The 25,527-nt window shown below is 38.4% G+C and overlaps 1 protein-coding gene across 7 annotated transcripts in view; it reads left to right on the top strand.

Moving 5' to 3' along the window:
• The window catches only part of FAM172A (family with sequence similarity 172 member A), a 497,808-nt gene continuing 472,281 nt past the window's right edge, over positions 1–25,527 (top strand). For all 7 annotated transcript variants that reach the window (XR_007515229.1, XM_049867989.1, XM_049867961.1 and 4 more), the window contains exon 1: positions 1–151. The gene's annotated coding sequence lies outside the window, so the exon portion shown is untranslated. The remainder of the gene's footprint in view (positions 152–25,527) is intronic.

The following is a 25,527-nucleotide window of genomic DNA, read 5'->3' as shown; positions in this document are numbered from 1 at the left end:
CGGACCCCGGAAGTGCAAATCGAACTTGGTCGGGCGCGGATCCCGAGAGGGAAAGTCATAACAACCGCACGAGGGAGTTCGACTGGAGAGCTGGAAGGCCACGCCTCCTCCCGCCTACCCCCGCAGCCCTGTAGCTGGGGGCAGAGTTCAGGTAGGACTTGTATTTGCGGGGAGGCGGGCTCCAGGGACAGGCCCGGGCCAAAATCCGAGGAGGGCGCTGGCCAGGCTCGGTCTCGGGCAAGGGTCGCTGGCCCCGGGGCCCCGGGGCCCCGAGGCTGTCAGGAGCTACGCTGCGCTCCCAGCGGACACCTCTGCCCTGGGTCCGCGATCCCGCTGATAAGCAGGTCTCACCTGCCTTTTCCGCTTCCGAGGTGGGGCGGAACGCGTGTGTTCCCTGTATGACTCGCCTTATATTTGGGCATACAAGGTTCTTGGAGCCATTCTGGAGGCACTAATGAGCCCTCCGCGTTCTCGGGAGGAGAGGTATTACGGTTTTCTGGTTACGTTTTTTTCCACCTAATAAAAATGTTATCAACTACCAAAGCTTTACTAGAAGTCATTCACTGCAGCAGAAGATGAGAGTGCAATTATAAAATGCTCAAAACTTGGAACATGCATGGGTACTTGTAGGACGTTTCAGTGGGACGTTGTATGAATTCTTTTCCAAGTGGAATACTTTCGTCTCTGGAATAAAGTTACATATGTTTTGGAAGCACTCTTCTCTATACCTCGTTCACGGGTTTAACATACTTCTCTAGTTCTCCAGGGTGTGCGTTTGTTGGGTCAACTAACTGGTTATTTAATTTTTGGCTGTATTTATTGACAACCGTTATTGTTAAATTTGCCCGTTCCTGTGGTTTTTAGGGAATCCTTGGTGGCGTAGTGGTTGAGTGCTATGGCTGCTAACCCTAAGGTTGGCAGTTCAAGTCCACCAGACGCTCCCTGGAAGGTGGTTTTTAGACTAGTCAATTCCTTATAATGTTTATCAAAATAGGTGCAATGGGTTATTTATTATGGAAAACATGGTATCCTCTTGTCCTAAAGCAGTGTAAGAGGTATATTTTTTATCCCTGGTTGTGAGGGACAGGTATACTGTATTTATTTAACATATTTAGAGGCCGGGAGGACTTTTTAATGTGTTTAATTAAGGTCTCAGTGTCAGTGCTGGTACCAGGCTTCTTTCTGATGTTTAACCTACGTTTTTTCCTACATGGTTGGGTGGCTTTGAGGCAGTGGCAACTGCAGTACTAGTAAATGGTGAAAAATAGTTTTTCGGTCATTGTGTTTCATTGAAAAAAACATTTTTTTTTTTTTTTTTGTAATGAACTGTTTTCTTTCCATTCGTGTATATTTTAAAAATATTTTCTTTGTGGTTGTCTTGGGAATACAATTAATGTCTTAAACTTATAGCAATCTAATTTGAATTGATACCCGCTTTGGTTTTCTGGTTGGGTTACTTCAATAGCATAGGAAAACCCGCTGGTATAAAGTTCCATCGCCTTGTTATGTTGTTGTTACAAATTACAACTTTCTACATTTGTGTCTAGTAAGTTTTCTAGTGCATTTTTCCTTTAAATCATGCAGGGCATAAAAAGTAGACTTACAAATGAAAAGTGCAATAATACTGGCTTTTATATTTGTCCATGCAGTTAACTTTACTGGAGATCTGTATTCATATGGCATACCTGTATTACTTGTCAGCATCTTTTCATTTCAACCTGAAGGACTCCCTTTAGCATTTCATGTAGAACAGGTTTAAACGAAATTAAAAAGAAAAACTCAAACATGTTGCCGTTGAGTCGATTCTGACTCATAGTGGCCCTATAGGACAGAGTAGAACTGGCCTATAGGGTTTCCAAGGAGCGCGGTGGATTCAAACTGCCGACTTTTTGGTTAGCAGCTGTAGTTCTTAACCACTGCACCACCAGGGTTTCCAGAGCAGGCGTAGTGGTAATGAATTCATTTAGCTTTTGTTATCTGATAATGTCTTAAATTCTCCCTTATTTTTTAATTAGAATTTTGCCAGATATAGAATTCTTGGTTGACAGGTTATTTTTTCATGAAACTTTAAATATGTCATCACATTGCTTTTTGGCGTCCATAGTTTCTGATGAGAAACTGGCTGTTAATCTTATTGAGCTTCCCTTATACATGAGTTGCTTCTCTCTTGCAGCTTTTTATGAGTCTCTCTTTATCTTTTGACTGATTATAATGTATTTCAGTGTGAATCTCTTTGGGTTTATGCTACTTGGAGTTTGTTAAACATCTTGGATGTGTAGATTCATGTCTTTGATCAAATTTGAGATATTTTTGTCCATTATTTTTTTCACATATTCTTTTTGCCCTTATTCTATTTCTTCTCCTTCCATGACTCCTATATTGTGTATGTTGGCCCATTCGATGGTTTCTCGCTAGTACTTTAGGCTCTATTCACTTTATTTTATTTTTTTCTTGCTCCTCGGATTTGATAATTTCAATTGTTGTATCAAGTTTGCTGATTCATTCTTTTGCCTGCTGAAATCTGTTTTTGAATATCTTTAGTGAATTTCTCATTTCAGTTATTTTTCTTTGTAAGTCTAGAATTTGTTTTTCTCCTTTTTGTAATTTCTCTTTATTGATAGTCTAATTTTGTTCGCTCATTGTCTTTCTGATTTTCTTTCTTTTTTTGTCCATGTTTTCCTTTTGCTCTTTGAGCATACTTAAGACAGTAGTTTAAAAATCTTTGTGTAGCAAATCCAAGATCTGAACATCCTTAGGGACAGTTTTTGTTACTTTATTCTGTATCTCTGAATGAGCCATCCTTTCTTGTTTCTGTGTATGTCTTGTGCCTTTTGTTTGTTTGCTTATAACTGGACATTTGAATATTCTATTGTGATTACTCTGGAAATTGGAAATCAGATTTTCCTCCTCCGTGGTTTCCTGTTTTGTTTCTTGTTGAAGGCTGTAGTAGTCACTTTGTTTACTGACCTTTTCAAACTATTTTTGCAAACACTATTCTTTATTACATCATTACATGAAGTACATGTTCCTTTAGCTTGTGTTCATTTAGTGTTTTGACAGAGATTTTTGTGAACATCAAGGGCTAAAAAAATCAAAAAAGAAAAACCAAATAAAACAAAAAGAAATGAAACTATGACAGCAAAACACCTCTCCCAGTCTGCAGATTATTTTTGTGCTGGGCATTCACTGAACACATAGCCAGGCTGACACAGAGCCTAGAGATCAGCCTGAGGTAAAAGCTTAGGTTTTTCTTGGATCATTTTTCTGAGCATGATTCTTGCTCAGGGTATGGCATGACTTTCTAAATTCCCCTGTGTACATAAGGGCTTTTGAATGCCCTAATATTCCAAGTAAACTGTCTCCCAGGCTTTTCCCTTCAGGCATTTTGTGGTCTATTTTATGTCTCAATCATAATATTTTGCCCCACGTGGCTATGAGTGGATCGTTCGCATCACAGTTTTTTCCAGCAATGCTTGCTGCTTTTCCACCCTGAGTGAGTGACAGGATAGGTGAAAGTGATGGGCAGCTTGCATCTGTCCTTCATGTAGCCACTAGATAGTTTAGAACAGATAAACACAATAATTTCTAAATAAGGTCTGTTTTGTTTTGTCAGGAACCAGAGTCCATACTAGAAATGCGGTCTGCTGCCTTCAAGGTAGCTCCCAAGCTGGGATGGGGATGGGGTACAGGCAAGTAAAAAAGGCACAAAACTTTCTTACTGTTTTTAGGTTGTCTTTTTTGTTTATTTAATGTTTACTTGGTTTTTATAAACCTTTGACTGTTTTTCAGCATCCTGACAAAGTTGGGCCTAAAAGTTTTCTGTTTCTTTTTCAGTGTTTCTTTGGGAGGGACACAAACTTGAAGTTGCCTATTCTACCATCTTGCTGCCTTGTCTTTACTTTTCATCTATTTGTGTCTTTATGTTTAAAGTAGGTTTCTTGTAGATAACATATAGAGGGGTTTTGTTTTTATATCCAGTCTGATAGTGTCCGTCTTTTCATTGCTGTATTTAGACTATTTTCGTTTAAAGTGATTATTTATATAGTTGTGTTAATATTTACTATATTTTGTTTTTCATTTTCCTTTGTTCTCTATTTCTTTTTTTGTCTTCCCTTCTTTTTCTGCTTTCTCTGGCTTTAATGGAGCATTTTAAATGATTGTTTCCTTTGTTAGCATATTAATTATATTTCTTCTTTTAGTTTTCTTAATGGTTGCTCTAGAATTTGCACTATACATTTACAACTAATCTAACCAAAAAACCAAATCCACTGCCATCAAGTTGATTCTGACTCATAGCGACCCTGTAGGAAAGAGTAGAGCTGCCCCATAGGGTGTCTAAGACTGTAATCTTCATGGAAGCAGACTGTCACATCTTTCTCCTGACAACCAGCCTCAGCCACTTTTAAATAACACTATCCTGCTTGGTTTGCCAGTAGTGTTGTTTTTGTGTGCTGTTGAGTTGATTCCAATTCATCGCGACCCTATAGGACAGAATAGAAATGCTCCATAGGATTTCCTAGGCTGTAAAAAAAAAAAATTTTTTTTTTTTTTTGTCTTAATCTTTGCAGGAGCAGATCATCAGGTCTTTTCTCCTGATGAGCTGCTGGTGGGTTCAAACCGCTGACCTCTCAGTTAGCAGCTGAGCATTTTAACCACTGGGCCACCAGGACTCCTTACCGGTAGCGTAGGTACCTTAGAACATTCCCAATTTCTGTTTCTTGTCCCTTATTACATTGCTGTGATTCGTCTCACTTATCCATAAGCTATAATTACCTGAGACATTGTTGCTATTATTTTGAACAAGCACCTATGAGATGAATTAAAAAATTTAAAAAAGTTTTTGTTTTACCTCTATTTATGCCTTCTTTAATGCTTTTCCTTTTTTTATGTACAGCCCAATATCATTTTCCTTTTCTTTGAAGAACTTCTGGAACATTTCTTGCAAGGCAGGTTCTACTGGTGACAAATCACTTCAGTTTTTGTCTGTCTGAGGAAGTCTTCATTTCTCTTTCACTTCTGAAGGATAATTTCTCTGGATGCAGAATTTTAGGTTAGTGGTTTTTTCCCCCCAACACTTTAAATAATTCACTACTGTCTTTTTGCTTACATGATTTCTGAAGAGAAGTTCAATGTAAATCTTATTCTTGTTCCTTCACAGGTATAGTGTTTTTCGCCCTCTGGATTCTTTCAAAATTTTCTCTCTGCCTTTGATTTTTTGCAATTTGCATATGATACGCTGAGGTGTAGACTGCTTGGTATTTGCCCTGCTTGGTGTTCTTTGAGCCTCTGGATCTGTGGCTTGGCACCTGTCATTAATTTTGGAAAATTATCAGCCGTTATTACTTCAAATTTTTTTTTCTGTCTCTTTCTCTCTGTTTCTTAAATGTTATTCTCCTTTTGTATATATTGTACCTTTTGTAATTTTCCCACAGTTCTCGGATGTTCTGTTTTGTTTTTTTTTTTAACCTTATTTTTCCCTGGTGGCGTAGCGGTTAATTACTACGGCTGCTAACCAAAAGGTTGGCGGCTCAAATCCCCCAGGCGCTCCTTGGAAACTCTGTGGGGGCAGTTCTACCCTGTCCTGTAGGGTTGCTATGAGTCGGAATCGACTCGACAGCAATGGTTTTTTTTTTTTTTAATTTTCTCTTTGCTTTTCAGTTTCGGAAATTTCTGTTGCCATATATTCAAGCTCACTGATTCTTCAGCTGTGTCTGGTCTGTTGGTGAACTCATCAAAGGCATTCTTCGTTTTTGTTATTGTGTTTTTTATTTCAGCGTTTCTTTTTGATTCTTTCTTAGAGTTTTCATCTTTCTGCTTATATTATTCATCTTCTCTTGCATGTTGTCCACTTTTTCCATGACAGCTTGTAGTATGTTAATCATGTTGTTGTTAGGTACTGTCGAGTCAGCTCTGACTCATAGTGACCATATGTATAACAGAACGAAATGTTGCCCGGTCCTGTGCCATCCTCATAATCGTTGCCGTGTATAAGCTCACTGTTGGAACCACTGTGTTAATTCTCTTAGTTAGGGTCTCCCTCTTTTTCACTGACCCTCTACTTTACCAAGCAGGGTGTCCTTTTCCAGTGATTGGTCCTTCCTGATGACATGTCCAAAGTAAGTGAGCTGAAGTTTTGCCATTTTTACTTCTGAGGAGAATTGTGGATGTACTTCCTCTAAGACAGATTTGTTTCTTTTCTGGGAAGTCCATGGCATATTCAGTATTCTTCACCAACACCACAATTCAAATGCATTAGTTCTTCCATCTTCCTTTTGGATTGTCCAGCTTTCACATGTATAAGAGGTGATTGAAAATACCATGGCTTTTGTCAGGTACACATATTGAGTTCTTGATATGATAATTAAAAAATTTCTCTAACATTAAGTCTAGTCCAGATTCTTGTACTATCTCTTCAGACAGTGTGTTTTGGCCATTTAGTGTACCTTGTAATTTTTTGTTCAAAGCTGCATGTGGTATACTAGGTAAAAGGAAATGAGATATATAGTCTTTTATTGTGAAGTTTTATGTTTGTCTGTGTAGGAGTTAGGCTGTGTTTTTGTCTTTTTTTTTGCCCTCTCTGTTTTCTTTGGTTTTACTATAGCCTCCACTGAAATAAGGTCTTAGGGCTGCAGTTCTTTTAGCTTACGATCTCCTGTTATACGGGAGCTCTGTTGATGTGATGTTACGGTGTTGGGGGAGGGAAGTGTACTATAATTTTATGATTAGATAGTAGTCTTTTAATTAGTCTGTATGCTTGGACTGTGACCTTCACAAATGCTTCCCAGCTTTTTTTTTATTACCCCCCTTAGATGACACAGAAGTCGGAATCGACTCAATAGCAGTGGGTTTTAGAAGACACAGGAATCATAGAGGGGCCTAGTTTTGTACATTTCTCTTCCCTAAGGCCCCTGGGTGGTACAGATGATTTACACTTGGCTGTTAATCTACAGGTTGGTGGTTTGAACCTAACTAATTGCGTCACGGAAGAAAGATAGCCTGGCAAATTGCTTCTGTAAAGATTATAGCTAAGAAAACCTTATGAAGCAATACTACTGTGTAAGATACGGGGTTGCCATGAGTTGGAGTCTACTCAATGGCAGTGGATTTATTTATTTATTTATTTTTCAGGTCAGTTAGGTTTTGTTAAATCCCAAATTGGTTAGGCTCTGGTAAAATAGTTTCCTTGATTAATCCTAGTTAAGGAGAACAGAAAGCTCTGGGTGTATTTCAGAATAGTTACTTTTTTCTTCTTCATACTAGAAGCTTCAGGGTATTTTTCTCAGATCTTCACCCTGAGAGCTTGGTGGGGCTCCTGGAGGTAAAAATCGTGAAAGCATGTGGGCACTCTGAGACCGCCCCTCCACTGACATTTTTAACTCTCAAGCTAATCCATGCTGAGCCTGAAATATCTCGTCCTGTTGTTATATCAGCTCAAAGTCCAGGATTTTAAGCGTTCCCACTGGTACTGGCTCCAGCTGCAGGCTTCTGCTTCTACGCTTCTGCTCCCTATAAGCTGTAATTGCCTGTATTAGCCTGTCTGTCTCTGGTAGTCAGGGCAGCAGTTTCTGCTGTGATTTCAGTTCTCTGATGGATCTAAGAATTGTTGCTTTTCAGTTTGTTCACCTCTTTTTGCTGTGAGGACAGGTGTGATAACTTCCAACTCTTTACATGTTATATTGGAAATTGAATGTCCACTCTTTCATTTTTAATTTTTCTTCATACCTGCCATAGTTAGATTGTGGCATTCAGTGAAGACTCTCTCTTCAAATATATGCTGTAAGTTAGTTTTTTTCCCCACTTTACTCCATTGTGTCAAGGTGGGGGTGGGGTCTTTTCTGTAGATTGGACTCTGACATAAATTTAAACAGGGTGACTCTAGGTTTGGTTCTCAGACCAAACAAAGTTGGTTTTACTGGAGACCATTTTGGACTCTATCTCCAGTACCAAGGCATTTTTTTTATCTGTATCCTATTCTAATAGGGTCATTTCCTACTATTTTCTAGTATAATAATTTGTGCTAATGTATTTGACAGGTGGTTGCGATTCTACTATTATTGCTTATAGGTAATATTTTGCTATTTTGAAGCAGTGTGAGCGATCATAATGGTGAAGATTTATCCGTATCAGGAATATTACAAGTATCACTAACAAAGTAAACATTTTAATTTTATTATTGAAAACATATCAAAGACTAAAGCCTTCAACATGGATTATACCTTATTATGGATTGAGTTGGGTCCCCCCAAAATGTGTATCAACTTGGCTAGGCCATGATTCTTGGCATTGTGTGGTTGTCTTCCATTTTGTGATCTGATGTAATTATCCTGTGTGTTGTAAATCCTAACCTCTATAATGTTAATAAGGCAGGATTGGAGGCAGTTAAGTTAATGAAGCATGACACAACCCACAGGATTAGGTTGTATCTTCAGTCATTCTCTTTTGAAGTACAAAAGACAGAAGTGAGCAAAGAGGTTGGTAAAGAATATTGAATATACTGTGCACTGCCATTACCACCAAGCAAAAGAGCTAGGAGTGGAGTGCATCCTTTGGATCCGGGTCCCTGCACTGAGATACTCCTAGACCCAGGAGAAGATTGATGACAAGGACCTTCTCCCGGAACTGACAGACAGACAGAGCTTTCCCCTGGAGCTGGCACCCTGAATTTGGACCTCTAGCCTCCTAAACTGTGAGAGAATAAAATTCTCTTTGTTAAGCCACCCACTTGTGTTATTTCTGTTATAGCAGTGCTAGATAACTAAGACACACCTCAACATAAAATAAATAAACACCTCAACATAAGGAAAATAAAAATCCTCACAACTAGACCAATAAGCAACATCATGATAAATGGAGAAAATACTGATGTTTTCACAGATTTCATTTTATTTGAATCCATAATCGCCACCCATGGAAATGGCAGTCAAGAAATCAAATGGTGTATTGCGTTGGGCAGATCTACTGCAAAAGACCTCTCTAAAGTGTAAAAAAGCAAAGATGTCAGTTTGAACACTAAGATTCACCTGACCCAAGCCACGGTATTTTCAGCCACCTTATAGGGTCGCTGTAAGTCAGAACGACTCGACGGCAGTGGGTTTGGTTTTTTTGGTTTTTGTATGCATGTGAAAGCTGGACAATGAATAAGGAAGAACGAAGAAGAATTGATGCCTGTGAATTATGGTGTTGGTAAAGAATATTGAATATAGTGTGCACTGCCAGGAGAACGAACAAATCTGTCTTGGAAGAAGTACAGTCAGAATGCTCCTTAGAAGCAAGGATGATGAGACTTTGTCTCACATACTTGGACATATTATCAGGAGGGACCAGTCTCTGGAGAAGGACATATGCTTCGTAAAGTAGAGGGTCAAGTAAAAAGATGGATTAACACAGTGGCTGCAGCAATGGGCTCAAGTGTAATACAATTATGAGCATGGCGCAGGACTGGGCAGTGTTTCGATTTGTTGTACTTAGGGTCGCTATGAGTTGCAACCAACTTGGCAGCGCCTAACAACAGCAGCAATTGAAAACAAACTATTTAAAACAGGCGTTATTTATTCTGAATATTTTTCGTCAACAGGAAACATGCATAATTATTTTTATCAAAACAAGCATATGTGTTTTTGTTTTTAACTGTACTAATTAAAAATGTAAGGTTTTTTCTTTCTCTTTCTTTGAAATGAAGAAAAGGACTTTCAGCTAGGTCAGTCCTCAATACTGAAAATGTTGAGTTATATAAGTTATATAAGCTAACTTTTCATTATGTTTTAAATCCCAAGACTAAAAAGAGTATTCCTGTTTTGGTAAGTCTGGAGGAAGCTTCATCCTCATATGAAGATTAAATTGTTGCTGAATTGGAAGATCTGTAGGCAATTCAGGCAATCTCGAATGAATTTGGGAGTTTAAGTGACATTGACTAGTTCACTGCAGAACTTCATATATGTTATCTGTTGCTATGTAATTTGAATCCAACAGATGCTCCTTGGAAACCCTATGGGGCAGTCCTACTCTGTTCTATAGGGTCCCTACGAGTTGGAATTGACTTGATGGCAGTAGGTTTGGTTTTGGGCATGCTACAGTATATGAACAACTATATATTGCTATGTTATAGTTTAGAAGCTTAAAATGAAAAACATGTTTCCATTGGTCAAGAATCTAAGAGCAACTTAGCTGGGTGTTTCTAGCTCAGGATCTCTCACAAGCTGGTAGCCAAGGTATTCTGAAAAGCAAATCCTGGGTGACTGAGGTATAGCACAATTTGGAATTCTCAACCTTGCAGGAAGGCGTGGGATCTTGACAGTTAGAATGGGTACATATGGTCAGATTCTGATAGAGCTAGCAAACTTGATTCTGTAAATTCTGTTAAATTTCCTTTGCCAGTAGAAGGAGTCCTCTACTTCTCTTAGAGGAATTCAGTTTACCCTGGCCTGAGGAACTTGTAATGGCCTTTCCTGAGATAGTTGCCTTACAAAGGACTACTGATGTGCCTCTTGTCCTGTTCAGACCACCATCCACTGCTTCTAAACCTGTAAGCAGACATGAGTTCAAATGTGTCCTAGAGGGTGGGGTAAAAAGTGTAAACCATGAGGAGCTGTGATAGACATCCAAAAAAACTGAATGATTTTTGTCAGTTTATATCCACAGAAATCAGGGTGATGTGTGGGAATAGATTCTAAGGGTGTGAAACCAGGCTGAAGGAATATAAAGTTGGGTCAGACTTGGGTGGTGGTGGTTGTGGTAATATCAGGGAACCTTGTGAGGATTATACTGCTAGGCGGATCCTCCAACAGTCCGGGAGAGAGATGAGAGATGATGGGAACCTAAATGAAGGCAAAAGTGTTGAGGGTAGGAAAGAGATAAACGATGCTTTCTGTTTGTATGATACATTATGCATGATATTTTAGCATTTGGAATTTAACTGTTTCCTGTCCCTTTTCACTAGACCCAGTTACTCTGTGTTTAGAAAAAAAAAGAAAAACCCATTGTGATCTAGTTGATTCTGACTCACAGTGACCCTGTAGGACAGAGTAGAACTGCCCCACGGGGTTTCCAAGGCTGTAATCTTTATGAAAGGAGACTGTCACATCTTTCTCTCAAGGAGCGGTTGGTGGGTTCAAACCGCTGACATTTCAGTTAGTAGCCAAGTCCTTTAACCATTGTGCCACCAGGCCTCCTACTCAATGATTAGGACCACTTATTTTTGTAGCAGCATGAGAAACAGCAGACACATGCTGGGTACTGTTATAAGCACTTTATAAACTCATTTGATCCCCACGTCTACTGTTTGAGTAGGTACTGTACTGTGTTCATTTTTCAGATGTGCAAACAAAGTTACTGTGTTGGGTTTCTCAAGATCACGCTTTAGCTTTGGTTCAATGATTTGAAAGAGGGAGTCACAGAATTTGGTAAAGCTGTTATATTCATTATTATGGTTTATTACAGTGAAAGTGAAAAAATCAGCAAAGGGGAAAGTCACATAGGGTAGAGTCCAGGAGAGACCAAGCACTAGCTTCTTGTCCTGTCCTAATGGAGTCAAACGGGCAATGCTTAATTCTCCAAGCAACAATGTGTGATCATACATGAAAAATGTTGTCAACCAGAGAAACACACCTTTGTGTCCAGGGTTTTTATTGAGGGTTAGCCATGTAGTGCCCATGTCACTAATCTTGACTACTCAGTTTTTGGTACCTCCCCGTCAGAGGCCAGTCTGAGATAGTGTGGCCCAAGACCCCCGGTGAACAAAACAAGTATTCATCATAAATTGCATCGATAGTGTAAACTGCCTGGTTAATTTTATGTTCAAGGCCCAAGGTATATGAAGACACACTATCAGGCATGGTCTTCCAAGGATTTATAGTCTATCTCACAGGAGCTGGTCAAGGGCCAGATCTTTCTTTGGAATGTATAGGGTTTGGATACTCCAAGCCCGCTTTTGAAAAAAACAAAAAAACAATGCTGTCGAGTTGATAACTGCCCCATAGAGTTTTCAAGGAGCACCTGGTGGATGGTGCATTTGAACTGCCGAATTTTTGGTTAGCTGCTATTGCACTTAACCACTATACCACGGGGGTTTCCCCCAAGCCTGCTTAGTTAGCCTTTTACTGCATAGTTCCAAAGGAGATTAAGTGACTTGCTGTTTGTCATACATGGAGTAGGTGGCAGAGTTAGATAGAATTTGAACATGGGCATTCTGGCTCCAAAGTGCGTAGTTTTATTCATATTCTCTACTGCTTTTTGGTATTATTTCTGTCAAAAACAGAATTTGATACACTTGAGGCGCTTATTAAGGTTTTTTTTTTAAATAACTTTTATTGTGCTTTAAAAGTCAAAGTTTACACATCAGGTCAGTCTCTCACACAAAAACCCATATATATACCTTGGCTACACACTTCCAGTTACTCTCCCCCTAATGAGACAGCCAACTCTCTCCCTCCACTCTCTCTTTTCATGTCCATTTCGCCAGCTTCTAACCCCCTCCACCCTCTGATCTCCCCTCCAGGCAAGAGATGCCAATATAGTCTCAAGTGTCCACCTGATCCAAGAAGCTCACTCCTCACCATCATCCCTCTCCAACCCATTGTCCAGTCCAATCCATGTCTGAAAAGTTGGCTTCGGGAATGGTTCCTGTCCTGGGCCAACAGAGGGTCTGGGAGCCTTGACTACTGGGGACCCTCTAGTCTCAGTCAGACCGTTAAGTCTGGTCTTATGAGAATTTGGGGTCTGCATCCCACTGCTCTCCTGCTCCCTCAGGGGTTCTCTGTTGTGTTCCCTGTCAGGCCAGTCATCGGTTGTAGCCAGGCGCCATCCAGTTCTTCTGGTCTCAGGATGATGTGGTCTCTGGTTCACGTGGCCCTTTCTGTCTCTTGGGCTCATAATCGCCTTGTGTTCTTGGTGTTCTTCATTCTCCTTTGATCCAGGTGGGTTGAGACCAATTGATGCGTCTTAGATGGCTGCTTGCTAGCGTTTAAGACCCCAGGTGCCACTCTTCAAAGTGGGATGCAGAATGTTCTCTTAATAGATTTTATTATGCCAGTTGACTTAGATGTCCTTTGAAACCATGGTCCCGAGACCCCTGCCCCTGCTACGCTGGCCTTCGAAGCATTCAGTTTATTCAGGAAACTTTTTGCTTTTGGTTTAGTCCAATTGTGCTGACTTCCCCTGTATTGTGTGCTATCTTTCCCTTCACCTAAAGTAGTTCTTATCTACTATCTAATTAGTGAATGCCCCTCTCTCACCCCCCTCCTTGTAACCACAAAAGAATGTGTTCTTCTCAGTTTAAACTATTTCTCAGTTCTTGTAATAGTGGTCTTATACAATATTTGTCCTTTTGCAACTGACTGATTTCACTCAGCATAATGCCTTCCAGGTTCCTCCATGTTATGAAATTTTTCACAGATTCCTCACTGTTCTTTATCGATGCATAGTATTCCATTGTGTGAATATATCATAATTTATTTATCCGTTCATCCGTTGATGGGCACCTTGGTTGCTTCCATCTTTTTGCTATTGTAAACAGTGCTGCAATAAACATAGGTGTGCATAAATCTGTTAGTGTAAAGGCTTTTATTTCTCTAGGATATATTCCAAGGAATGGGATTGCTGGATCGTATGGTAGCTCTAGTTCTAGCTTTTTACGGAAGCGCCAAATCGATTTCCAAAGTGGTTGTACCATTTGACATTCCCACCAGCAGTGTAGAAGTGTTCCAATCTCTCCACAGCCTCTCCAACATTTACTATTTTGTGTGTTTTGGGTTAATGCCAGCCTTGTTGGAGCGAGATGAAATCTCGTTGTAGTTTTGATCTGCATTTCTCTAATGGCTAATGATCCTGAACATTTCCTCATGCATCTGTTAGTTACCTGAATGTCTTCTTTAGTGAAGTGTCTATTCATATCTTTTGCCCATTTTGTAATTGGGTTATTTGTCTTTTTGCAGTTGAGTTTTTGCAGTATCATGTAGATTTTAGAGATCAGGTGCTGATCAGAAATGCCACAGCTAAAAACTTTTTCCCAGTCTGTAGATGGTCATTTTACTCTTTTGGTTAAGTCTTTGGGTGAGCATAGGTGTTTGATTTTTAGGAGCTCCCATTTATCTAGTTTTTCTTCTACATTCTTTATAATGTTTTCTATACTGTTTATGCCATGTATTAGGGCTCCTAACATTGTCCCTATTTTTTCTTCCATGATCTTTATTGTTTTAGATTTTATATTTAGGTCTTCAATCCATTTTGAGTTAGTTTTTGTGCATGGAGTGAGGTATGGGTCTTGTATCATTTTTTTGCAGATGGACATCCAGTTATGCCAGCACCATTTGTTAAAAAGACTATCTTTTCCCCATTTAACTGTTTTGGGGCCTTTGTCAAATATCAGCTGCTCATATGTGGATTCTCAATTCTGTTCCATTGGTCTATGTATCTGTTGTTATACCAGTACCAGGCTGTTTTGACTACTGTGGTGGTATACCCAAAAACCAAAAACCAAACCCACTGCCGTCAAGTTGATTCTGACTCATAGCGACCCTATAGGACAGAGTAGAACTACTGCCCCATATACTTTCCAAGGAGCGCCTGGCGGATTTGAACTGCTGACATCTTGGTTAGCAGCCATAGCACTTAACCACTATACCACCAGAGTTTCCGTGGCGGTATAATAGGTTCTAAAATCAGCTAAGTAAGGCCTCCCACTTTCTTCTTCTTTTTTCAGTAATGCCTTATTTATCCAGGGCCTCTTTCCCTTCTGTATGAAGTTGGTGATTTGTTTCTCCATCTCAGTAAAGAATGTCCTTGGGATTTGAATTGGAATTGCATTAAATGTATAGATCACTTTTGGTAGAATAGACATTTTTATAATGTTAAGTGTTCCTATCCACGAGCAAGTTATGTCTTTCCACTTATGTAAGTCTCTTGGTTTCTTGCAGAAGTGTACTGTAGTTTTCTTTGTATAAGTCTTTTACATCTCTGGTAAGATTTATTCCTAAGTATTTTATCTTCTTGGGGGCTACTGTAAATGGCATTGATTTGGTGATTGCCTCTTTGATGTTCTTTTTGTTGGTGTAGAGGAATCCAACTGATTTTTGTATGTTTATCTTATATCCCGATACTCTGCGGAACTCTTCTATTAGTTTCAGTAGTTTTCTGGAGGATTCCTTAGGGTTTTCTGTGTATAAGATCATGTCGTCTGCAAATAGAGATACTTTTACTTCTTCCTTGCCAATCTGGATGCCCTTTATTTCTTTTCTTTCTTCTTTTTTTTTTTTTTAGAGAAATCTAAATAAGTTTTAGTAGATTGTGTCACTGTCAGTATGCTTTTTTTTTTTAATTAATTTTTATTAAGCTTCAAGTGAACATTTACCATTCCAATCAGTCTGTCACATGTAGGTTTACATACATCTTACTCCCTTCTCCCACTTGCTCTCCCCCTATTGAGTCAGCCCTTTCAGTCTCTCGTTCTGTGCCAATTTTGCCATCTTCCCTCTCTATCTTCCCATCCCCCCTCCAGTCAAGAGTTGCCAACACACTTTCCAGTGTCCACCTAATTTAATTGGCTCACTCTTCATCAGCATCTCTCTCCCCGCCGCTGACCAGTCCTTTTCATGCCTGATGAGTTGTCTTCGGGGATGGTTCCTGTCCTGTGCCATCAGAAGTTCTGGCGAGCATTGTCTCTGGGATTCCTCTAGTCGCATTCATATCATTAGGTATGGTCTTTTTATGAGAATTTGGGGTCTGTGTCCCATTGGTCTCCTGCTCCCTCAGGAGTTGTCTGTTGTGCTCCCTAGCAGGGCAGACATTGATTGTGGCCGGGCACCAACTAGTTCTTCTGGTCTCAGGATAATGTAGGTCTCTGGTTCATGTGGCCCTTTCTGTCTCTTGGGTTCTTAGTTGTCATGTGGCCTTGGTGTTCTTCCTTTTCCTTTGCTCCAGGTGGGTTGGGACCAATTGATGTATCTTAGATGGCCGCTTGTTGGCATTTAGGACCCCAGGCGCCACAATTCAAAGTGGGATGCAGAATGTTTTCATAATAGAATTATTTTGCCCGTTGACTTAGAAGTCTCCTCAAACCATGTTCCCCAGACCCCAGCCCCTGATCCACTGACCTTTGAAGCTTTCATTTTATCCCGGAAACCTCTTTGCTTTTAGTCCAGTCCGATTAGGCTGACCTTCCTTGTATTGTGTGTTGTCTTTCCCTTCACCCAAAGCAGTTCTTATCTACTGATTGATCAATAAAAAACCCTCTCCCTCCCTCCCTCCCTCCCCCTTTTGTAACCACAAAAGTATGTGTTCTTCTCCGTTTTTTCTATTTCTCAAGATCTTATAATAGAGGTCTTATACAATATTTGTCCTTTTGCCTCTGACTCATTTCGCTCAGCATAATGCCTTCCAGATTCCTCCATGTTATGAAATGTTTCAGAGATTCGTCACTGTTCTTTATCGATGCGTAGTATTCCATTGTGTGAATATACCACAGTTTATTTACCCATTCATCCGTTGACGGACACCTTGGTTGCTTCCAGCTTTTTGCTATTGTAAACAGAGCTGCAATAAACATGGGTGTGCATATATCTGTTTGTGTGAAGGCCCTTGTATCTCTAGGGTATATTCCGAGGAGTGGGATTTCTGGGTTGTATGGTAGTTCTATTTCTAACTGTTTAAGATAACGCCAGATGGATTTCCAAAGTGGTTGTACCATTTTACAATCCCACCAGCAGTATATGAGAGTTCCAATCTCTCCGCAGCCTCTCCAACATTTATTATTTTGTGTTTTTTGGATTAATGCCAGTCTAGTTGGTGTGAGATGAAATCTCATCGTAGTTTTAATTTGCATTTCTCTAATGGCTAATGATCGGGAGCATTTTCTCATGTATCTGTTGGCTGCCTGAATATCTTCTTTAGTGAAATGTGTGTTCATATCCTTTGCCCACTTCTTGATTGGGTTGTTTGTCTTTTTGTGGTTGAGTTTTGACAGAATCATGTAGATTTTAGAGATCAGGCGCTGGTCTGAGATGTCATAGCTGAATATTCTTTCCCAGTCTGTAGGTGGTCTTTTTACTCTTTTGGTGAAGTCTTTAGATGAGCATAGGTGTTTGATTTTTAGGAGCTCCCAGTTATCGGGTTTCTCTTCATCATTTTTGGTAATGTTTTGTATTCTGTTTATGCCCTGTATTAGGGCTCCTATGGTTGTCCCTATTTTTTCTTCCATGATGTTTATCGTTTTAGTCTTTATGTTTAGGTCTTTGATCCACTTGGAGTTAGTTTTTGTGCATGGTGTGAGGTATGGGTCCTGTTTCATTCTTTTGCAAATGGATATCCAGTTATGCCAGCAGCATTTGTTAAAAAGACTATCTTTTCCCCAATTAACTGACACTGGTCCTTTGTCAAATATCAGCTGCTCATACATGGATGGATTTATATCTGGGTTCTCAATTCTGTTCCATTGGTCTATGTGCCTGTTGTTGTACCAGTACCAGGCTGTTTTGACTACTGTGGCTGTATAATAGGTTCTGAAATCAGGTAGAGTGAGGCCTCCCACTTTCTTCTTCTTTTTCAGTAATGCTTTGCTTATCCGGGGCTTCTTTCCCTTCCATATGAAATTAGTGATTTGTTTCTCTATCCCCTTAAAATATGACATTGGTATTTGGATTGGAAGTGCGTTGTATGTATAGATGGCTTTTGGTAGAATAGACATTTTTACTATGTTAAGTCTTCCTATCCATGAGCAGGGTATGTTCTTCCACTTAAGTATGTCCTTTTGAATTTCTTGTAGCAGAGTTTTATAGTTTTCTTTGTATAGGTCTTTTACATCCTTGGTAAGATTTATTCCTAAGTATTTTATCTTCTTGGGGGCTACTGTGAATGGTATTGATTTGGTGATTTCCTCTTCGGTGTTCTTTTTGTTGATGTAAAGGAATCCAAGTGATTTTTGTATGTTTATTTTATAACCTGAGACTCTTCCAAACTCTTCTATTAGTTTCAGTAGTTTTCTGGAGGATTCCTTAGGGTTTTCCATGTATACGATCATGTCATCTGCAAATAGTGATAGCTTTACTTCCTCCTTGCCAATCTGGATACCCTTTATTTCTTTGTCTACCCTAATTGCCCTGGCTAGGACTTCAGGTATGATGTTGAATAAGAGTGGTGATAAAGGGCATCGTTGTCTGGTTCTCGTTCTCAAGGGAAATGCTTTCAGGTTCTCTCCATTTAGAGTGATATTGGCTGTTGGCTTTGCATAGATGCCCTTTATTATGTTGAGGAATTTTCCTTCAATTCCTATTTTGGTAAGAGTTTTTATCATAAATGGGTGTTGAACTTTGTCAAATGCCTTTTCTGCATCTATTGATAAGATCATGTGGTTTTTATCTTTTGTTTTTTTTATGTGATGGATTACATTAATGGTTTTTCTGATATTAAACCAGCCTTGCATACCTGGTATAAATCCCACTTGATCAGGGTGAATTATTTTTTTGATGTGTTGTTGGATTCTGTTGGCTAGAATTTTGTTGAGGATTTTTGCATCTATGTTCATGAGGGATATAGGTCTAAAATTTTCTTTTTTTGTAATGTCTTTACCTGGTTTTGGTATCAGAGAGATGGTAGCTTCATAGAATGAGTTGGGTAGTATTCCATCTTTTTCTATGCTTTGAAATACCTTCAGTAGTAGTGGTGTTAAGTCTTCTCTGAAGGTTTGGTAGAACTCTGCAGTGAAGCCGTCTGGGCCAGGACTTTTTTTTGTTGGAAGTTTTTTGATTACCGTTTCAATCTCTTTTTTTGTTATGGGTCTATTTAGTTGTTCTACTTCTGAATGTGTTAGTTTAGGTAGGTAGTATTTTTCCAAGAATTTATCCATCTCTTCTAGGTTTTCAAATTTGTTAGAGTACAATTTTACGTAGTAATCTGAAATGATTCTTTTAATCTCATTTGGTTCTGTTGTGATGTGGTCCTTCTCGTTTCTTATTCGGGTTATTTGTTTCCTTTCCTGTTTTTCTTTAGTCAGTCTAGCCAGTGGTTTATCAATTTTGTTAATTTTTTCAAAGAACCAGCTTTTGGCTTTGTTAATTTTTTCAATTGTTTTTCTGTTCTCTAATTGATTTAGTTCAGCTCTAATTTTTATTATTTGTTTTCTTCTGGTGCCTGATGGGTTCTTTTGTTGCTCAGTTTCTATTTGTTCAAGTTGTAGGGACAGTTCTCTGATTTTGTCTCTTTCTTCTTTTTGTATGTGTGCATTTATCGATATAAATTGGTCTCTGAGCACTGCTTTTGCTGTGTCCCAGAGGTTTTGATAGGAAATATTTTCATTCTCGTTGCATTCTATGAATTTCCTTATTCCCTCCTTGATGTCTTCTATAACCCAGTCTTTTTTCAGTAGGGTATTGTTCATTTTCCAAGTATTTGATTTCTTTTCCCTAGTTTTTCTGTTATTGATTTCTAGCTTCATTGCCTTGTGGTCTGAGAAGATGCTTTGTAATATTTCGATGTTGTGGATTCTACCAAGATTTGTTTTGTGACCTAATATGTGGTCTATTTTAGAGAATGTTCCATGTGCACTAGAAAAAAAAGTATATTTTGCAGCAGTTGGGTGGAGAGTTCTGTATAAGTCTATGAGGTCAAGTTGGTTGATTGTTGTAAGTAGGTCTTCCGTGTCTCTATTGAGCTTCTTACTGGATGTCCTGTCCTTCTGTGAAAGAGGTGTGTTGAAGTCTCCTACTATAAATGTGGAGGTGTCTATCTCGCTTTTCAATTCTGTTAAAATTTGATTTATGTATCTTGCAGCCCTGTCATTGGGTGCGTAAATATTTAATATGGTTATATCTTCCTGATCAATCGTCCCTTTTATCATTATATAGTGTCCTTCTTTATCCTTTGTGTTGGATTTAAGTCTAAAGTCTATTTTGTCAGAAATTAGTATTGCTACTCCTCTTCTTTTTTGCTTATTATTTGCTTGATATATTTTTTTCCATCCTTTGAGTTTTAGTTTGTGTCTCTAAGTCTAAGGTGTGTCTCTTGTAGGCAGCATATAGATGGATCGTGTTTCTTTATCCAGTCTGTGACTCTCTGTCTCTTTATTGGTGCATTTAGTCCATTTATATTCAGCATAATTAAAGATAAATAAGTTTTTAGTGCTGTCATTTTGATGCCTTTTCATGTGTGTTGTTGGCCATTTCATTTTTCCACATACTTTTTTGTACTGAGACTTTTTCTTAGTAGATTGTGAGATCCTCATTTTCATAATGTTTAACTTTATGTTTGTTGAGTCGTTACGTTTTTCTTGAGTTATGGAAATTGATACTCCTTTTTGTGGTTACCTTATTATTTACCCCTATTTTTCTAAGTAAAAACCTAACTTGTATCGTTTTATATCGCCTTGTATCAGTCTCCATCTGGCAGTTCAATGCCTCCTATGTTTAGTCCCTCTTTTGATTATCGTGATTGTTTATCTATTGATTTCCATGATTTCCTGTTATGTGTTTTATTTTGTTTATTTATTTTTAGAATTAATCTTACTTTGTTTGTTTTTGTGCTTTCCCTATTTGAGTTGCCTTGATATCAGGACGTTCTGTTTTGTGACCTTGTATTGTGCTGGTACCTGATATTATTGGTCATCAGGCCAAACAATCTCCTTAAGCATTTCTTGCAGTCTTGGTTTAGTTTTTGCAAATTCTCTAAACTTATGTTTATCTGTAAATATCTTAATTTCTCCTTCATATTTCAGAGAGAGTTTTGCTGGATATATGATCCTCGGTTGGCAGTTTTTCTCCTTCAGTGCTCTGTATACGTCGTCCGATTCCCTTCTTGCTTGCATGGTTTCCGCTGAGTAGTCTGAACTTATTCTTATTGATTCTCCCTTGAAGGAAAACTTTCTTTTATCCCTGGCTGCTTTTAAAATTTTCTGTTTGTCTTTGGTTTTGGCAAGTTTGATGATAATATGTCTTGGTGTTTTTCTTTTTGGATCAGTCTTAAATGGGGTTTGATGAGCATCTTGGATAGATATCCTTTTGTCTTTCATGATGTCAGGGAAGTTTTGTGTCAGGAGTTCTTCAACTATTTTCTCTGTGTTTTCTGTCCCCCCTCCCTGTTCTGGGACTCCAATCACTCGCAAGTTATCCTTCTTGATAGAGTCCCACATGATTCTTAGGGTTTCTTCATTTTTTTTAATTCTTTTATCTGATTGTTTTTCAGCTATGTTGGAGTTGATTCCCTGGTCCTCCAGAAGTCCCAGTCTACATTCTAATTGCTTGAGTCTGCTCCTCTGACTTTCTATTGCGTTGTCTAATTCTGTAATTTTATTGTTAATCTTTTGGATCTCTACATGCTGTCTCTCTATGGATTCTTGCAACTTATTAATTTTTCTGCTATGTTCTTGAATAACCTTTTTGAGGTCTTCAACAGTTTTATCAGTGTGTTCCTTGGCTTTTTCTGCAGTTATCCTAATTTCATTTGTGATATCTTTAAGCATTCTGTAAATTAGTTTTTTATATTCTGTATCTGATAATTCCAGGATTGTATCTTCATTTGGGAAAGATTTTGATTCTTTTGTTTGGGGGGTTGGAGAAGCTGTCATGGTCTGTTTCTTTATGTGGTTTGTTATGGACTGCTGTCTCCGAGCCATCACTGGGAAACTAGATTTTCCAGATAATCAGCTGGTACGCTGGCTCTTAGTTCTGAAAACGATCGCTGTGTGCCCGTATTTGTTCGTTCTCCGTCTCTAAGTCTGTGTTTGTTGTTCAGAGTTCGTAGATTGTTATGTACTTGATCGATTCACTTGTTTTTCCGAGTCTTTGTTGCAAGAGGGATCCGCGGTAGCGTCCACCTAGTCCGCCATCTTGGCCCCGCCTCGTCCCCTTTATTTCTTTATCTAGCCTAATTGCTCTGGCTAGGACTTCCAGCACAATGTTGAATAAGAGTGGTGATGAAGGGCATCCTTGTCTGGTTCCCGATCTCAGTGGGAATGTTTTCAGGCTCTCTCCATTTAGGGTGATTTTGGCTGTTGGCTTTGTATAAATGCCCTTTATTATGTTGAGAAATTTTCCTTCTGTTCCTATTTTGCTGAGAGTTTTTATCATGAATGAGTGTTGAACTTTGTCAAATGCCTTTTCTGCATCAATTGATAAAATCATGTGATTCTTGTCTTTCGTTTTATTTATGTGGTGGATTACATTCATTGTTTTTCTAATGTTGAACCATCCCTGCATACCTGGTATGAATCCCACTTGGTCATGGCAAATTATTTTTTTGATATGTTGTTGAATTCTTTTGGCTAGAATTTTGTTGATATTTGCATGTAAGTTCATGAGGGATATGGGTCTGTGATTTTCTTTTCTTGTGGTTTTGGTGTCGGGGATATGGTGGCTTCGTAGAATAAGTTTGGTAGTATTCCGTCCTTTTCTATGCTCTGAAATACCTTTAGTAGCAGTGCTTTTAACTCTTTTCTGAAAGTTTGGTAGAACTCTGCCATGAATCCGTCCCAGACCAGGGCTTTTCTTTGTTGAGAATTTTTTGAGTACCTTTTCACTCTTCTTTTGTTATGGGTCTATTTAGTTGTTCTACCTCTGTTTGTGTTAGTTTAGGTAGTAGTGTGTTTCTAGAAATTCATCCATTTCTTCTAGGTTTTCAAATTTGTTTGAGTATAGGTTTTCATAGTAATCTGATAGGATTCTTTTAATTTTAGCTGGGTCCGTGGTAATATCGCCCATCTCATTTCTTATTCGGGTTATTTGCTTCCTCCTGTTATTCTTTTGTCTCTTTGGCCAGTGGTTTATCAATTTTGTTGATTTTTTTCAAAAAAGCAGCTTTTGGTCTTGTTAATTATTTCAATCGTTTTTGTGTTTTATATTTCATTTAGTTCAGCTCTAACTTATTATTTTTTTTCTTCTGGTGCCTGTGGGTTTCTTTTGTTGCTCTCTTTCTATTTGTTCCAGTTGTAGGGGTAATTCTTTGATTTTGGCCCTTTCTTTTTTTGGATATGTGCATTTATTGATATAAGTTGGCCTCTGAGCACTACTTTTGCTGTGTCCCAAAGGTTCTGATAGGAATTGTTTTCATTCTCATTGGATTCTCTGAATTTCTTTATTCCATCTTTAATGTCTTCTATAATCCAGTCTTTTTTGAGCAGGGTATTGTTCAGTTTCCAAGTGTTTGATTTCTTTTCCCTGCTTTTCCTGTTATTGATTTCCAGTTTTATGGCCTTATGGTCAGAGAAGATGCTTTGTAATATTTCAGTGTTTTGGATTCTGCTAAGGCTTGCTTTATGACCTAAATATGTGACCTATTCTTGAGAACGTTCCATGTGCACTAGGAAAGAAAGTATAGTTGGTTGCTGTTGGGTGGAGTGTTCTGTATATGTCTACGAGGTCAAGTTGGTTGATTGTGGCCTTTAGCTCCTCCGTGTCTTTATTGAGCTTCTTTCTGGATGTCCTGTCCTTCACCAAAAGTGGTGGGCTGAAGTCTCCTACTATTATTTTGGAGCTGTCTATCTCACTTTTCAGTGCTGATAGAGTTTGTTTTATGTATCTTGCAGCCCTGTCATTGGGTGCTTAAATATTTGATATGGTTATGTCTTCTTGGTGTATTGTCCCTTTAATTATTATATAGTGTCCTTCCTTATCCTTTCTGATGGATTTAACTTTAAAGTCTATTTTGTCAGAAATTAATATTGCCACTCCTCCTCTTTTTTGATTGTTGTTTGCTTGATATATTTTTTTCCATCCTTTTAGTTTTTGTTTGTGTCTCTAAGTCTAAGGTATGTCTCTTGGAGACAGCATATAGATGGATCTTGTTTTTTAATCCATTCTGCCGTTGTCTGTCTCTTTATTAGTGCCTTTAGTCTGTTTACATTCAGGGTAATTATGAATAGTATGAATTTAGTGCTATCATTTTGACGTCTATTTTTGTGTTTTGACAGTTTCTTTTTCCCACTTGATTTTATGTGCTGAGTAGATTTTCTTTATATATTGTCCTTTCCTCATACGTGTTGTTGATTTTGTTTCTGTTGAATCTGTATTTTTTGCTTATATTTTATTTTGATGAGTAGGATAGTTTGTCTCCTTTGTGGTTACCTTATTATTTACCCCTATTTTTCTAAATTTAAAACTAACTTTTATTTCTTTGTATTATTGCCGTATCTTCCTCTGCATATGGAAGGTGTGTGATTACATTTCTTAGTCCGTCTTTATTTTTTTAATGTTGTCTTCTTTTATATAATAACATCACTGTTACCCTGTTTTGGGCTTTTTTTTTTTTAAATAATCTTGCTTTGTTTTTTTGGATTTTCTTGTCTGTGTTGACTTCTGTTTGCTCTGCCCAGTGTTCTAGTCTTGGGTTGATACCTGATATTATTGATTTTCTAACCAAACAACTCCCTTCAGTATTTCTTGTAGTTTTGGTTTGGATTTTACGAATTCACTCGACTTGTGTTTATCTGGAAATGTCTTAATTTCACCTTCATATTTAAGAGACAGTTTTGATGGATATATGATTCTTGGCAGTTTTTTTCCTTCAGTTTTTTAAATATGTCATCCCATTGCCTTCTTGCCTGCATGGTTTCTGCCAAGTAGTCCGAGCTTATTGGCTCTCCTTTGTAGGTGACTTTTCGTTTATCCCTCTCTGCTCTTATAGTTCTCACTTTATCTTTGGTTTTGCAAGCTTGATTATAATATGTCTTGGTGACTTTCTCTTAAGATCTACCTTTTGTAGAGTTCGATGAGCATTTTGGATAGATATCTTCTCATCTTTCACGATATCAGGGACGTTGTCTGCCAACAAATCTTCAACAATTCTCTCTGTATTTTCTGTTATCCCTCCCTGTTCTGGTACTCCAATCACTCATAGATTATTTCTCTTGATAGAGTCTCACATGATTCTTAAGTTTTCTTCATTTTTTTGAATTCTTTTATCTGATTTTTCTTCAAATGTATTAGTGCCAAGTGATTTATCTTCTAGTTCAGAAATTCTAGCTTCTACTTTCTCAATTCTGCTCCTCTGACTTTCTATTGAGTTATCTAATTCTGTAATTTTATTGTTAATCTTCTGATTTTCTGATTGCTATCTGTGTATGGATTTTTCCAGCTTATTAAACTTTTAATTATGTTCCTGAATAATCTTTCTGATTTCTTCAGTTGCTTTATCTATGTGTTCCTTGGCTTGTTCTGCATATTGCCTCATTTCCTTCCTGATGTCTTGAAGGGTTCTGTATATTAAACTTTTGTATTCTGCATCTGGTAATTCCAGGAATGCACTTTCATCTAGAAGATCCCTGGATTCTTTGTTTTGAGAGCCTGTTGAGGTGATCATGGTCTGTTTCTTTATGTGACTTGATATTGACTCTTGTCTCTGAGCCATCTATAAGTTATTGTATTAGTTTATGCTTGCTTACTGTGTCGTAGCTACTTGCTTTGTTTTGTTTTGGTATACCCCTATGGGTTGCTTGAGTGAGCTAGCTTGATTATTTTTGCCTTTGGAGCTCTGGCGTCCTGTCCCCAGCTGGCTAGAGCTGTTATGAGGTATATCAGTCCAGGAGTCCATTCAGTTTTCTTGTATGAATTCAGC

The sequence above is a fragment of the Elephas maximus genome, chromosome 2 (genome assembly GCF_024166365.1).
Source record: "Elephas maximus indicus isolate mEleMax1 chromosome 2, mEleMax1 primary haplotype, whole genome shotgun sequence".
NCBI classification, from domain to species: Eukaryota; Metazoa; Chordata; class Mammalia; order Proboscidea; family Elephantidae; genus Elephas; species Elephas maximus.
This window is presented reverse-complemented; position numbering and strand designations above follow the sequence as displayed.